The sequence below is a fragment of the Rhinolophus sinicus genome, chromosome 18 (genome assembly GCF_057876585.1).
Source record: "Rhinolophus sinicus isolate RSI-liver-muscle chromosome 18, RSI-T2T, whole genome shotgun sequence".
Lineage (NCBI taxonomy): Eukaryota > Metazoa > Chordata > Mammalia > Chiroptera > Rhinolophidae > Rhinolophus > Rhinolophus sinicus.
In genome coordinates, this window is record NC_142518.1 from 46052879 (window position 1) to 46067476 (window position 14598).

Here is a 14598-nt window from a genome sequence, read left to right on the forward strand (position 1 = left end):
GAACGTAGAGCAAAGGGCTTCAGTTTTTCACCATTAATTATGAGATTAGCAGAGGGCTTGTCATATATGGCCTTTATTATGTTAAGGTATTTTCCTTCTACACCTATTTTATTAAGTGTTTTAATCATAAATGGGTGTTGTATATTGTCAAATGCTTTTTCTGCATCAATTGATATAATCATATGATTTTTGTCCTTTATTTTGTTTATGTGATGTATCACATTGATGGATTTGCGTATGTTGAACCATCCTTGTGCCCCGGGGATGAACCCCTCTTGGTCGTGATGAATAATCTTTTTAATGCATTGTTGTATTTGATTTGCTAGAGTTTTATTTAGGATTTTTGCATCGGTATTCATCAGAGATATTGGTCTGTAGTTTTCTTTTTTTGTGCTGTCCTTACCAGGTTTTGGTATCAGGGTAATGTTGGCCTCATACAATGAGTTAGGGAGTACTGTCTCTTCTTCAGTTTTTTGGAAGAGTTTGAGCAGGATTGGTATTAGATCCTCTTTGAAGGTTTAGTAGAATTCACTAGTGAAGCCATCTGGTCCCGGACTTTTGCTTTTGGGAAGGTTTTGGATGACTGATTCAATTTCGTTGCTGGTGATCGGTCTGTTTAGATTTTCCAGTTCTTCATGGTTCAGCCTTGGAAGGTTATATGTTTCTAAGAACTTGTCCATTTCTTTAGGTTACTGAATTTTGTGGCATATAGTCCTTCATAGTATTCTTGGATGATCCTTTGTATTTCTGTGGTGTTCGTGATAACTTCCCCTTTTTTGTTTCTGATTTTGTTAATTAGCGTCTTCTCTCTTTTTAGCTTAGTCTAGCCAAGGGTTTGTCAATTTTGTTAATCTTTTCAAAGAACCAGCTCTTTGTCACATTAATTTTTTCTATTAACTTTTTTATTGATTTGTGTTTTTCCAGGACCCATCAGCTCCAAGTCAAATAATTGTTTCAATCTAGTTGTGGAGGGCACAGCTCACAGTGGCCCATGTGGGGATCAAACCACGCTCTAACCAACTGAGCTAACCAGTTGTCCTGAGGCTTTTTGACTGTTTGTATTTCTTCATTGTGAGTTGCCTGTTTATTTCCATTGTGCATTTTTCTTTTTGGTGTTCATCTTTTTGATATAGATATCTTTGTATATTAAAGATATTCATTGTTTGCCTGTTATATATATTGCTAGTCCTTTTTTACAGTTTGTTGTTTATCATTTATCTGTTTGTATTTTTTTCCTATGCAGAAGCTTTTAGTTTTCATATACCGTGCCTTTGGTGTCATGCTTAGAAAGGCCTTACCTACCCCAACATTATACTAATTTTTGCTTTTACTTTCCTCTGGTACCTTATGTATTTTACATTTAAATCCTTAATTCATCTAGAATTTAGTTTAAGTATAAAGCATAGGGAACTAATTTTATTATTTTTTTCAAAATGATTAACCGGTTGTCCCAATGCCATTTGTTAAGTGAGCCACAGTTTCCTCAACTACTAGATTGTCACTATTTTTTATATGTACTTAGTTATATAGAGAGAGTCATATATAGAGAGATATCCTCCTTATCACTCTTTCAAAATTTTCCTGTGTTCTTCTCAAATGTTTATTGTTTCGTGTGAATCTTAGAATCATTTGTCAGGTTCTCCCTACCTCTAAATCCCGCCGACTCTCTTAAATTTATATACTGATTTGAGTACCCTTTTATTTTACAATATCTTCCTACATATTTCTATTAAGATTATTACTGAGTATGTAAAATAATTTTTTCAGGGAGATGTGGAGGAATTTTTTACCACTATATTTTAGATGATTGTTGTTAGTGTATAAGCAATTGATTTTGATAAATTTAACTGCCAACCTTATTAATCTCTCTAATACCTTTATATTAATTCAACCTCAGTAAACTCTGTAATTAGAGTGGACATTTAAGGAAAGCAAGCATATCATTTAATACACATAAATTTTCTATAAAATGTATAAATTAGTAAAAATTTGTATCTGTTCATTTTACTTGCTTTTTTCATTAGATCCATATAACAACCCTATGATATAGGTAAAGTAGCTATTCATTCCCATGTTATTTAGGACTATGTCAAATTATAGTTGCTGTCTTTCCTGAGTTAGAATCCTCAGAGGTGTTAAAAATGCAGATTCCTGGACGTCACTTCTCTCCTAATGAATTAAGATCTTTGGGTGTAGGGCCTGGGAATCTGGAGTTATAAAATTCTTCCCTAGATAGTTCTTAAGTACATTGACATTTGGGAACCACTGGAGTGAAAACTGAGGCTCTGAAAACAATTACAGTGTTTCCCGGAAAATAAGACCTAGCCGGACCATCAGCTCTACTGTATCTTTTGGAGCAAAGATTAATATAAGACCCGGTATTATATTATATTATATTATATTATATTATATTATATTATATTATATTATATTATATTATATTATATTATAGATTAGAAAGCACAGTCGGTAACCACAAGATTGCTACGGGGATATGAAAGTCAATTTGGGGAATGAAATCAATAATATTGTAAAGATTGTGTAGGGTATCTGATGGACGCTTGTCCCATTAGGGAGACCACCTCAGGGATGATGTAGATGCCTGATCACCGCACTGTACACCTGAAGCTGAAGCTGAACAATAATGAATGTCAACTACAATTATATGTATATGTATGTATGTATATGTGTGTGTGTATATATATATATATATATATATATATATATATATATATATATATATATGTAGTTACAAGAAGTGGAGTACAGCATTAGGAATAGAGACAGTGGAAATGTAATGGCTGTATGCGATGTCAGAGGGGTACTAGATGGGGGGAGGGGGGTTACCACTGGGTGAGGGATGTAAATGATAAATGTCTATTACATTGTTTCGTACACCTGAAACTAATTTTAAAAAGTATTATATTATATTATATTATATTATATTATATTATATTATACCTGGTCTTACATTATAAGACCTGGTATTATATTATATTGTATTATATTATATTATATTATATTATATTATATTATATTATGTTACATTATATTATATTATATTATATTATATTATATTATATTATATTATATTATAATTATATAAGACCCGATCTTATATTAAAATAAGACTGGGTCTTATATTAATTTTTGCTACAAAAGACGTATTAGAGCTGATGGTCTGGCCAGGTCTTATTTTCGGGGAAACATGGTAAGTGACTTACCCAAATTTACATAGGTAATTTATTTTTAACCTCAGGTTTCCTGACCCCAGGTTAGTACTCACCACATATCTGTCTGTTTCTGTCTCTCTGTATGGTTCCAAAAATAATAACAAAATTTCTATTTGTATCCTTAGAATATAATTTGGGAATAAATTCTTCACTTTTTCCCAGTTGCCTTAAAAGTCCTGTTGAGTGGGTATGAGAACTAATATCACATGCTATATAATCTAAATAGAAAATATATTCATATTAGATGCCTTAAAGGTTATGTGAATAAATTACTATATTCCTTTGCTTATTAGTCAAGTATATTGCAGTAAGGGATTTTGTTTCTCTGGGATAATGTCGACCTATAAGTATCAGGATGGAAATGATGTTAACAGAATAGAGATTCAGGTCTTTTAGCCTTTTGAGTAGAAAGAATGGTCAGAAAAGTAATTTATCAGTTTTACCATTTTTTAGGCAGGTTGTAATGACTGTCACCCTTAACCTTTGCTTGTCTTTAAATATAGGAACTGTCTGTGACTGCTTCCCCTTGTGTTTGGTAAAAAGCAATCTGCAAATGTCTAAATGTCTTGAAAAAAATTAATGTATCTAGGGGCAGCCAGATTGCTCAGTTGGTTAGAGCGCAAGCTCTGAACAACAGGGTTACTGGTTCCATTCCCACATGGGCCAGTGAGCTGCGCCCTCTACAACTAGTAGATTGAAGACAACAAGCTGCTGAGCTTCTGGAGGGGTGGCCAGATGGCCCAGTTGGCTAGAATGTGAGCTCTCAACAACAAAGTTGCCGGTTCAATTCCCACATTGGATGGTGGGCTGTGCCCCCTGCAACTAAAGATTGAAAACGGCGACTGGACTTAGAGCTGAGCTACACCCTCCACAACTAGATTGAAGGACAACTACTTGGAGCTGATGGGCCCTGGAGAAACACACTGTTCCCCAATACCCCCCCCCCAAAAAAAAGGAATTAATGTATCTAATTCAAGCAAAGAAAATATGTTTGGCCAATTTCAGCTTTTTCTTTATTATTTTTTTCCTAAATACTGAAGTAATACATGCTTAATTTAATGAAATTATAATGGTACAGAAGTATATAAAGTAAAAGGACAAAGTCACCCCCTCAATGGGTAATAACTTTTAATAGTTTGTATCTTTCTAGACCTTTTTCTATTCATCGATATGCTTCTATGTCAGTCTATACAGATTTAGCTCATTCTCTTTAACTGCTGTGTAGTCTTCTATAGTATGAATGCATCAGAATTTATTTCCTTATTGATAGATCTTTAGAGAGTCTCCAAGTTTTAACTATTTTAAGTATGTTTAGCCTATAGCCTTGTGCATCTTTGTAAATATTTTTGTAGGTTAGATTCTTTTAAGTAAAATTGCTTGGTCAAGAGTTATGTACATGTCATGTCTTGATAGGAATCACAAAATTGCCCTCCAGAAAAGGTCATAATGACTTACAGTCATTGATAGCATGGTGAAATATTTGTCTGCACCTTTGATGTATTGAATAGATACATTAGTCTTAAATTTTTACCAACATGATAAACAAAAAACAAGATTTCATTGTTTTAGTTTACATCTAATTTGTATTTCCCAATTTGTATCTCTAACTCACTTAAAGATTTAAGCATCTTAGCATTTAACAACTAATTTGTATGTTAAAAAGATTTGTAAGCATAAGAGTATAAGCCTTCAGCAAGAAAAAAATGTGCACCTTAGAAGAAAGTGTGTAATCTTTTTTTTCCTTCTTTTCTTGCTTATGCTTGGAATAAAGTACCATAATGTATAAGTTGCTCATCTTTTCCTGGTGCATATAAAGAAGTCCCAGATGGTAGACTTCAGCATGTATGGGGCTGATAAGCCAAGTTTTTCTTTCCTAGATTGCTCTCTCACCTGTTATCTGCCTGTACCCTGAACAGGCCACCGCTCAAGTGCTCCAGTGAGAGTAACTTAGCTTTGTGGACAATTATGTCATTCCTGTTACTGGGCTAATTATTCTTTACTTTTTAAATCTTATTTAACCTGTATTTTAGAGAACTGATTTAGCTCACTACTGTATAACATCAACTTGCCATGAGAACTCCTTATGTATTTTGTGTTTATAGGCCAGAGTCCCGGTAGGCATATGCACTAAATTGACCAGAATTACAAAATAAAATCACAGAGCTAAATGGTAGCAGAAGTGTTATTTGCCAAATTATTTCAGTAGGTCAACACTGAAATGATAAGTTTGAGTCACTAGGATTTGTTATCTTCAGTGAAACTTCAAAATCTGGGCAGATTCTTCTCTCTCCAGTGATTATGATACAACATTGCCTTCATGTGAGAGATTTTATTTCCTGACCTTTATTAAGACCTGTATTAAGATTCTGTATTGTTATATTTCTAAGGCTACCAATTATATTTTTTCAAAAGTACAGATAAAGATTTCATTCTGACTTTAAATGAAAAAACAAGCATCAAAAGGTGTGATTTAAAATAAATTTACAGATGTAGTAAAATTGACTGGAATTACAGGGATTTTTTCTTTCAGTTTTTTTTTTTTTAACGTTTATTTATATTAAGTGTGTTTTTCCAGGACCCATTAGCTCCAAGTCAAGTAGTTGTTTCAGTCTAGTTGTGGAGGGCGCAGCTCACACTGGCTCATGTGGTGATCGAACTGGCAACCTTGGTGTTATAAGCATCAAACTCTAACCAACTGAGCTAACCGGCTGCCTTCCTTTCAGTTTTATGAGATATAATTGACACACAGCACTGTGTAAGTTTAAGGTATACAGTATAGTGACTTGACTTACATATATTGTGAAATGATAACCACAAGTTTAGTTAACATCCATCACCTCATATATATACCAAGTTTTTTTCCCTGTGATAAGAACTTTAAGGATATACTATCTTAGTAACTTCCAAATATACTATAGATCAGTGTTAATTAAGTCGTCATGTATTATACATCTCCAGTACTTCTTTGTCTTATAACTGGAAGTTTGTACTTTTTGACCATCTTCATCCAATTCCTCCACCCCCCAACCTCCTGCCTCTGGTAACCACAACCCTGATCTCTTTTTCTATGAGGTTTTTTTTTCTAAGACTCCACATACAATGTTTGTCTTTCTCTGTCTAATTTATTTCAGTTAGCATAGTATCCTCAAGGTTCATCCAGTGTTGTTGCAAATGGCAGGATTTCCTTTCTTTTCATGGCTGAATAGTATTCCATTGTGTGTGTGTATGTATATGATTAATATATATGTTAGGTTGGCTATTATATATATATATGTGTGTGTGTATGTGCATATATATGTATATATATACACATATATACATATATATGTGTATATATATATGTATATATGTATGAGAACTCATCCTAAAAAAAGTGCTACATAGCTCATTGCTGAATATCACTATGGTCACCTTCAAAGTACTCCTCTTGGGAAGTTATGCACCGATGCCAACACCTAGTTCACCCTTCAAAGCAATTTTGGAACTCTTTTTTTGGAATGGCCATCAGAGCTGGCATCATATTACCCTTGATGTCCTGAATGTCATCAGAATGTCTTCTTTCAATATTTCCTTTATCTTCGGGTAAAGAATGTCATTGGGGGCCAGTCAGGTGAGTAGGGAGGGTGTTCCAATACAGTTATTTGTTTACTGGCTAAAAACTCGCTCACAGACAGTGCCCTGTGAGCTGGTGCATTGTCGTGATGCAAGAGCCATGAATTATTGGTGAAAAGTTCAGGCTGTCTAACTTTTTCATGCAGATTTTCAGTACTTCCAGATAGTAAACTTGGTTAATTGTCCAGTTGGTACAAATTCATAACAAATAATCCCTCTGGTATCAAAAAAGGTTAGCAACATCGTTGTAACAAGTTTGTGAACTTAATTGTCAGACCTCGTGTGTGTGTGTGTGAGTGTGTGTATTACATTTTCTTCATCCATTTATCTTTTGATGGGCACTTAGATTGTTCCATGTCTTGACTATTGTAACTAATGCTGCAGTGAACATGGTGGTGCAGATACCTCTTTGACATAGTTATTTCATTTTCTTTGTATATACGTATACCCAACAGTGGAATTGCTAGATCATATGGTAGTTTTATTTTTAACTTTTTGGGAACCCTCCAAACTGTTCCCATAGTGGCTGTACCAGTTTACATTCCCACAAGCAGTGCACAAGGATTCCTTTTCCTCCACATCCTTGCCAGCATTTATCATCTCTAATTTTTTTGGTGATGAGTCAAGATCTGATGACAGGTTTTAATGAAGGCTGAAAATGTAAATTACTTGGGCCCTTTTAAAACGAAATGGAATCAGATTTTTTTTCCCTCTTTCCTGTATGGTATATTCCAGAGTCTTCCCTCACAGAAGATGGAAACATGGTAGAAACCTTCCTAACCATCTAGTGGTTGACTAATTGAAGTAAGGAAGCATAAAAACTATGCATATATAGCTTATTCATTTTTTTAAAAACCTAGAACATATTTTTATTCATTTTATAATATTTATATGTAGGGCCAGAGCTCTTGCTTTGCATTTTGCTTTGCATTTGGGTCCTCTGGACTTCTTTCTTGAATAAATCACATTCATATTGCTTCATTCCACATTTCCAGTTCTTGTTTTGTTTTGTTTTTTATTGGGGAATATTGGGAAACAGTGTGTTTTTCCAGGACCCATCTGCTGCAAGTCAAGTCGTTGTCCTTCAGCCTAGTTGTGGAAGGTGCAGCTCAGCTCCAAGTCCAGTCGCTGTTTTCAATCTTTAGTTGCAGGGGGCACAGCCCACCATCCCATTTGAGAATTGAACCGGCGACCTTGTTGTTGAGAGCTCACGCTCTAACAACTGAGCCATCTGGCCGCCCCTCCAGAAGCTCACCAGCAGCTCGTTGTCTTCAGTCTAGTTGTGGAGGGCGTAGCTCACTGGCCCATGTGGGAATGGAACCAGCAGCCCAGTTCAGAGCTCGTGCTCTAACCAACTGAGCCACCTGGCCGCCCATCCACAATACCAGTTTTCAGTTTGGTTTCATGTAAGTAGAGAACAGAATTCTTTTAGATTTTAATGCTTTCCCCCCAGTCTCTTAAAGTTGTTTCATGTACAGCTATTTCAGCAGTTTACCATTCACCTTTATTGTTTGTAAAACACTCACCTTTGTTTTCATAGAAAGAATAAGTGTCTTTTATACTCAACATTCATCAGTTTACATAATATTTAATTAAATCACGTGATTATAGGAAGTTTAGTGGGCATAAACAGGCTTGGGAGCAAACACAGCTGAACCAAATATGCCAACATACTCTTGGTAGGACAAGGAGTACCTATAAGGCTGCTGTGGGCATCTGAATAGTGTAGTGATAGAATTGGAAAAACCGTCAGTTAATCCATTGGAGGTTGGTTAAGAGAACTTTTTTTTTTTTTTTTTTAAGAGAACTTTTTCAAGAGTGAAAATTTGCTTTTTCTTAATGCATGCCGAACATTTTTCCTGTCTGTAAATGAAGGTCTGCATCATTGTTTTTAATGGCCACATGGTATTTGTTATCCATGTATTAGGCCGAGTTCTTGCTTGCAAACAATATAAAGCAGTTCTGACTCATTTAACCAGACAAGGATTTTATTGGTAGGCTAGTAAGATTGCTTGTAGAGTCAACAGGGAAGATGGTCAGCCAGGCTTGGAAAATAGGCAGGAACCCAGTGTAGCTAAAACAGGTCAAGGTCACACCATAGGAACAGTCTGGTGAGGACCTCTCCAATGGCACTGGCTTTCTCAGGACTTTTGCCACCACCACTTTTGGCATTTTAACTCTGCTGCTGCAACTGCTGTGAATTCTCTGTAACTATCCTTGTGTATTTGTGTCCCTCCCTCAGGATTCAAAACTCTGGTCTGGGCAGAAGCATCTACCCAGTCAGGTCTAGAATGACAGCATCTCAGCTTCAAGGATGAAGGGTAAGGGAATATTCCCCAATCCCACTTTGGTTTCAGGGTCCTACTGCCGAGTACCAACACACTCACAGGAGGGGGTTTCCTTAACCTTGGATGTGTGTTTGGATGCTGGGTAGCCGAAAATACAACTATCTGTAATAGTGTGAACATACTAAAGTTTATTTAACTAATACCCTACTGTAGACATTTAGGTTATTTCTTATTTTGTTCTGTTTTAAGCTACATGGTAATAGACACATTTTATTAATGTAGTAGGGGGAAAGTGTTTTATCTTAGTTGTTTTAATTTATAATTTTACATGTGAATTTTCATGTTTTTACTGGTATTTTGAATTTCTTATTTTGTCAACTGCCTGACATATACAGAGGGTACCAAAAAATGTATACACATTTTAAGAAAGGAAACAAAACTGTATAAAAATTGTAATACTCGGGGCAGCTGGTTAGCTCAGTTGGTTAGAACGTGGTGCTCTTACTTACAATAAGGTTGCGGGTTCGAGCCCTACATGGGCCAGTATGAGCTGCGCCCTCCACAACTAGATTGAAACAACTAGTACTTGACTTGGAGCTGATGGGTCTTGGAAAAACACACTTAAAATAAATAAAACATGATTTAAAAAATTGTAATACTCAATATATACCAATAACAAAAGATGAATAGAAGTCGTATGCATACATTTTTCGGTACCTCTGATATATTACTGTATGGGTTTTTGAGATATAATTTACATATCGTAAGATTCACCCTATTGAAACATATAATCTAGTGGTTTTTGTGCAACCATTGCAACTAATTCCAGAACATTTCATCATTCCCAAAAGAAACTCCATGAGTATATGTTTTTACATATTGTATTTTGCCGCATGAAATTTTAAATTTTTATATAATTAAATTTTAAAATATTTTCCTTTATGGTTTCTGCTTTTGGCCTATGTTTAGAAGGGCCTTCCCCACCCCAAGTTTTGTTGTTGCTGTTGGTAATATTCACTTTTATGTCTTTGTAGAATTTTCTATTTTCTTTTTACATTTCAGTCTTTAACTCAGTTGGAATTAATTTTGGTGAAGATGGGATCTAAAAGTGTTCACCTCGAGTAGTTAGCACATTATGCCAACACCACTTACTGATTTCCCCCTGGATTGGAAATGCTGCCCATATTACATACTAAATTCTTATATATACATATCCATGTCTGTTTCTGGCACTTTCTGTTCTGTTGTAAGTATCTGTCTATTCTGACATCAGTACAAGACTTTAATAATTGACACTTTTAAAGACATTTTAATGTGTGATAGAATAATTAGCATTAATATCCTTTGAGTAATTTTAAAAATAAAATTAATGACATACTTGAAAAGTTTAGTCAAACTGAGTTATTTTCATTTTTTATTTTTAAAAGATTTTATTTGGGAAAGGGAACAGGACTTTATTGGGGAACAGTGTGTACTTCTGGGACTTTTTTTCCCAAGTCAAGTTGTTGTCCTTTCAATCTTATTTGTGGAGGGCACAGCTCAGCTCCAGGTCCAATTGCCATTGTTAGTTGTAGCGGGTGCAGCCCACCATCCCTTGTGGGAGTCGAACTGGCAACCTTTTGGTTGAGATGATGCGCTCCAACCAACTGAGCCATCCGGGAGCTCAGCGGTAGCTCAGTTCAAGGTGCCATGTTCAATCTTAGTTGTGGGGGATGGAGCCCACCATCCCTTGTGGGAGTCCAACCACCAACCTTGTGGTTGAGAGCCCGTGTTCCAACCAACTCAGCCATCTGGCCACCCGGGAGCTGAGCAGCAGCTCATTGACTTCATAATAGTTGCGGAGGGCGCAGCTCGCTGGCCCATGTGGGAATCGAACCAGCAGCCCCATTGCCCAGAGCTCACGCTCTAACCAACTGAGCCACCTGTCTGCCCCCTGAGTTGTTATTTTTAGCCTCACCAAACTTTTGTCATTTGTTTTATAGTTTACTTGTTCTTAATCAGTTACAGTAAATATAAAAGAAGTGCGTTTTGAGCTTACTCTGTAATGGTTAAATACTGATAGTTGTTTTTAGTTTTCATGGGTATTTAATGTTTCTTTTCATCAGTGGTTTGGGGCATTATTTTGTCTTAGAACTAAAATTGTAAGATGCATTTTTCTTTATGAAGAAAGCTATAGGATTACAAGCAGTCCATGATTTACCTACAGATTGTACGAGTATCTGACAAGCTTGAATCAGGTTTTGATGGGGGAAAAAAACACGTTCCAACTACCAGATAGTCTTCTTAGAATCTAAGATAGACAACTGTACCAAAACCATATTTAACCTGTAATATGAAAAGTAGCTGACATGTTTTAATGACAAATAGTCGAATCCTACTTCCCTCTAATTTTGAGAGATAAGAACCGCCTTGTTTGAGGCAAAAAAGTTTCATCCATACTAAAAATCATGTTTTTTTCTCTAGTCTATTATTGATGTGGCAGCAGGTGCTCAGCTTCTGGTGGAAAGGCACCTAGTAACTTGAGGACTATTTCTCAGTTTCTGGGGAACTTGACCCTTACCTGTGTTTATTGCAGGGTACCAATAATTTTCAAACATTTTCCCTACCCTACACCCACCTTTTGCTGGTTTTATTTGATGTCTTTTGCAAACATTGCCTTATTAAGTTAATCCCTTTGATGCTATTGTTAGCTCAGGACTCTAGCCTGAATTGGCTGTGTGAGCGTGGGTAAGTCTGAGTGTTAGCTTCCTTAATTTTAAGAGGAGGCTACTATCCTATTTATGTTTCAGGATTGTCATGAAATTCATGTATATGGAAATTTTGTCAACAATGCAATGCTATAGGAATCTAAAATAGCTGTATTGTTATCACAAGGACAACTCTTTTTTAGAAAGGTGGTAATTAGCCCAAAAGTCACAAAAATGGCCAGCAAAACACATTACCTTTTCTTAATTTTAACGTTATGTTCTTTTTGACCTTACTAATATGTCTTAAGTGTTGGCTCCTAATCTTTTAGGAATGATCAAATGAAAAGAACAATTATGTTTTAAAACATACACTGTCTACTCCAGCTATTTCATCTGGAATCTTAGTCTTCTGTTTATATAATGACAGTTGTCTGATGAAAGAGATTACATACTCAGTATTTTGAAAACTGGTACTAGAGTAAGATCAATTTTCATTTTAAAATACAATTTAAATGAAAGAGATGCATCATATAGAATAATAGAGAAGCTAATGCTTTCCCATTTTGTTTTCAATTTAGAAGTGGTAGTGGTTTTAAATAAAAGCAACAGTTAGGAAAAATTAAATTGATTTGAAAATACTATATAGATACTAGTTCAGTGTTGTTTGCATAGCTTGAAATCATCAATTTGCTTAATAAACAGGGTTGTTGTTGTTTTTTAATAGCCCTGGTAAAATTAACTGGGTAGTTTTGACTGCTTATATGTTGGAATTTATCCTTGGTTTCACTTACTGAATTATTTCAGTTTTGGTAACTTTTCTCTTAATTTCAGCACATTTCCTGTATTTTTTCATCATTTTCCCCTGGTTTCTAAAAATCTTTTTCTTCCTTCTTTACTGAGGTACAATTGACAAATCGTGTATACTTAAGGCATACAACGTGACATTTTGATATACGTATGCATTGTGAAATGATTACCACAGTTAAGCTAATTAACATATCAAGCACCTCACAGTTACCTTTTCTTTTTTTGTTGTTTGAGAACTATTAAGAGCTCTCTTAGCAAATTTCAAGTATGTAATACAGTATTATTGATTGTCTTCAAGCATGCTGTACGTTAGATCTCCAAAGTTTGTTCATCCTGCATAACTGAAACTTGGTACCTTTCACCAACATCTCCCCATTTCCCCACCACCCAACCCCTGGTAACCACCATTCTAGCTTCTTTTTGTAAGAGTTCGACATTTTTAGATTCTGCATAAAGTGAGATCATGCAGTTTTTATCTTTTTGTGTCTGGACTATTTCACTTAGCATAATGTCCTTCAAGTTCATTCATTTATTTTCCTTTTAAAATTTTTACAATGAAATAATTTAGGCCAATAAAGAGTATAGGGCACCCTATAACATACATGTGTATCCACTACCCAGCTTAAGAAGGTAAACATTACATATATAGTTGAAGTTCCCTTTTATGCTCCAGTTGCATCCCACCTTCCCCAAACTCCTGAATTTGGGGTTTACCATTCCCATGCATGTTTTTATATTTTGACTAACACTACTATATATGTATGTATACAGAAAATTATGGTATTTTTTTTAGATGTTTGTATCCTTCTGAAACTTTTATTTTCTCAACTATGTTTATGAAATATATCCATGTTGCTACTTGTAGCTCTAGTTCGGAGTTTCTAAACCTTTGTTCTATTGATCTTTAGGGCCAATAATTATTTTTTGTGAGGAGCTTTCTTGTCCATTATAGGATGTTTAGCGGTAGTTATCCCTGACTTATACATTAGAGGCCAGTAGCAGTTCCGCCTCCTCCCCAGTTGTCATAAGCAGAAATGTCCCCAAGGATTGTCATATGTCCCCTTTGGTGATGAAATCTCCCTTTCTCCCAGTGAGAACCACTATTTTAGTTCATTTTAACTACTGTATCGTGCTCCACTGTATATATACTACCACCTATTTTCTTCTGTGTTCTGATTTCCAAAGTTTTAACTATTAGGAACACTGTTGTAATGAGCATTCTTGTTCATGTTTCCTTATACACATGTGTGAGACCTTTCCTAGAGTAATAAATATGCTTAGGAGTGAAAATGTTGAGTTCTAGTGTATGCATGTCTTCAACTCTATCAGATATTGTCAAGCAGGTTGCTTAATGATTGTACCAATTTATACTCTCACTAACTGAATAGGAGAGATCCTGTTGCTCCACATCCTCACCAACACCTGGTATTGTCAGATTTTGAAATTTTTGTCTACCTTATGATGTTCATTGTGGTTTTCATTTGCATTTTCTTGATCATCATAGTGATAAAAATTATCCAGGTAAAATTGTAACAAAAATTAAATTTTACTGTATAATTTATTAAGAATCCAGAAATCTTTCCTAAATTATGAGAACTATTTATTTTGGGGAGATTTTAAAATAATGTTTGAACTTCTGTGATCAACTTTATGAAGTGGATTTGAGCAGTCAGCCTTCATACATGTCATGTTTGTACTCAACTTCTGCAGTTTCTGTTTTCAAACCAGAGATCATCATCTTTCTTCCATAATCTTCCATCTTTCTTCTCTTCTAGCCATAATACTATTCTTCTTCTTAGGAAATACTACTACCGATGGTGATTGCCATCTGTGTTTAGGGAGTGACTCAAAATACTTTAATAACTAGAAATTATTTCCCTCAGTGTTGCTGGATGCTCTTGTTCTCGGAGTCTCCTCATTATTAATAGCTGCACGCTAGATTTGTTCCTTTGACATTGTCATCTCCCAGAA

The 14598-nt window shown here is 35.3% G+C and overlaps 1 protein-coding gene across 3 annotated transcripts in view; it reads left to right on the forward strand.

Moving 5' to 3' along the window:
• ATP7A (ATPase copper transporting alpha) overlaps positions 1–14598 on the forward strand; it is a 122764-nt gene that overhangs the window by 23868 nt on the left and 84298 nt on the right. Inside the window, exon 2 of one of the 3 annotated variants that reach the window (XM_088795214.1) lies at positions 9088–9166. The exons of the other annotated variants lie outside the window; for them this stretch is intronic. The gene's annotated coding sequence lies outside the window, so the exon portion shown is untranslated. The remainder of the gene's footprint in view (positions 1–9087; positions 9167–14598) is intronic. 3 annotated transcript variants of the gene reach the window in all.